This window comes from Myotis daubentonii, chromosome 3 (assembly GCF_963259705.1).
Source record: "Myotis daubentonii chromosome 3, mMyoDau2.1, whole genome shotgun sequence".
Lineage (NCBI taxonomy): Eukaryota > Metazoa > Chordata > Mammalia > Chiroptera > Vespertilionidae > Myotis > Myotis daubentonii.
Window position 1 is genome coordinate 102,497,166 of NC_081842.1, and position 2,488 is coordinate 102,499,653.

The window sequence follows — 2,488 nt, forward strand, 5'->3', positions numbered from 1 at the left end:
GAGGTCTGCTGGAAGTGCCTCAACAGCTAGCCTCATCTCAAACTGTGCAGTGGCACATCACTCTCTGCTGAATAAAAGTCTGGGGCCACAGCATAAACACCCTTCAATAAAGATTCCAGATACAAAGATAATGCTGCAAAATTTTTTCACTAGTATGTCTGCACTAGAGGAAAAAATAAAGAAAAATTTGGGGCACAGGAAAATTATACTGGATGGAGACTTGAATCTATACAAAGGAATGAAGAGCGTCAAAATGGGAAGTATATTAGTAAATATAAAAGAAAATTGTTCTCATCTTTAAGTTACTTAAAAGATAATTGTCCTTTTTCTCTTTCTTGTTCCACAAATAGCCACATGTTATCATACAATGTCAACACATTTCTAAGACCTGATATTTAAGGTCAAAGTAAACAGATTTTTCCATATTGGGTTCCCAGATGCCACAAGCTGCTTTTAATTCCAATAAAGAGGAGACTGTCATCATTAATTACTTCTTCATGGCATAAACTACATGGTTTCCATGTTCCAGTGTGATTTAACACATGGCAACTTCAATGGCATAGTCAGAGCTGAGAACATGAAACTTGTCACCAATGGGAAGACCATCTCTGTTTTCCAGAAGATGGTCCCCATATCAAATAGAATGATGCTAGTACTGAACATGTTATGGAATCCACTGGGCCTTGAGCCTACTTGAAGGGTGAGGCCAAAAGGGTCATCATCTCTGCACTTCCAATGTCCACATATTTTTGGTGTTCCCAACCTCAATACAGTTCTCTGAACCATTAGAAGTATGACAACATCCTCAAAATTGTTAGCAATGCCTCCTGCACCACCACCTGCTTTGCCCTCCTGACAGAAGTCATCCAAGATGACTTTGACATCATGGATGCACCATACTCCATGTCATCACTGACAGAAGACTGTGGATGGCCCATCTGGAAAACTTGCATGACAGCATGGGACTACTCAAAACATTATTCCTGCACCTAATGAAGCTGCCAACATTGTGGGCAAGGTCATATCTAAGTTTATTGGGAAGTTTGCTGGCATGGCTTTCTGTGTCTCCACCTCCAATGTGATGGTCATTGATCTTACCTACCATCTGGAGAAGGAATGATGTCATCAAGAAGGTGGTAAAGCATGTGTCAGAGAGCCTTCTCAAGGGTGCCCCAGGCTACACTGAGGACCAGCATGTCTCCTATGACTTTAACAATGACACTTACTCTTCTAACTTTGATGCTGAGGCTGCCATTGTCCTCAGTGACCACTTTGTCAAACTTATTTCCTGATATGATGATGAATTGGATTATAAAACAGAGTGGTGTATCTTACAGTCCAGATGGTCTACAAGTAGTAAGAATTTACTGGACCATCAGTTTCCAGTTTCAGCATTAGCAAGAGAGGAAGAGAGAGGTCTCCAGCAGTTGGGGAATCCATGCCCCAACTCGGTCTTCTAACACACAGAATTTCCAAGCCTCAAACCAGTTTCCATCTCAGACTCCCTAAAGAAGGAGAATGGCTTAGAGAGCCCTATGTTGTCACATACCATCAATATAGTATACTGTACTCCACAAAAAAATATAATTAATGGTTCAAAGTGAAAATAAAAACAACACGTTGATATGGCAGGGTAATTGTGACACAAACAGCATCAGGAAGAGTATGGAGGAATGGCAGTACTGTCAAAAAATAGAGAAGCCATATAATATTATCTAAAAATAAACTGTGACTATATATCCTATATAATAAGAGCATAGTATGCAAATTGTCCCCTCAACCTGGAGGTCATCCAAGAATTTGACCAGGGGCAGGGCTGGCTGGGGAAAGGGAGGGAGGCCCCAGCCGGCAGCTGCTAGGGACCCTACTAGTGCATAAATTTCATGCACTGGGCCTCTAGTGTGAGTGTGTGTGTGTGTGTGTGTGTGTGTGTGTGTGTGTGCATTAATAACTCACACACAGAGAAATAACTAAAAAATAGTTGATCATAAGTCAATCAATATGTCATAATTATTTTAAAAATACCCATCCAAAGAGATAACAGGAAAAAATAAAAAGGAAGCAACAACAAAACCCCAAAACAAATACACAACGCAGAGCAAGATCATAGATTTAACACAATCACACTGACAGTTATAATAAAGGCAAATAAAAAAAAGAACCAATAAGAACCACACTTTAAATATAAAGACACAGGTAAGTTCAAATAAAAGGATGAAAGGGCCCTAACCGGTTTGGCTCAGTGGATAGAGCATCGGCCTGCAGACTGAAGAGTCCCAGATTTGATTCCGGTCAAGGGCATGTACCTTGGTTGCGGGCACATCCCCAGTAGGGGGTGTGCAGGAGGCAGCTGATCGATGTTTCTAACTCTCTATTCCTCTCCCTTCCTCCCTGTAGAAAATCAATAAAATATATTTTTTAAACAAAAGGATGAAAGGAAAAACATTATGCACTCACTAAGTATGAGAGTTGGAGTGGCTATATTATC

The 2,488-nt window shown here is 40.5% G+C and overlaps 1 pseudogene; it reads left to right on the top strand.

Moving 5' to 3' along the window:
- The first annotated feature begins 735 nt into the window (after positions 1 to 735).
- On the top strand, positions 736 to 1,460 carry LOC132231864 (glyceraldehyde-3-phosphate dehydrogenase-like; annotated as a pseudogene).
- Positions 1,461 to 2,488: the final 1,028 nt, after the last annotated feature.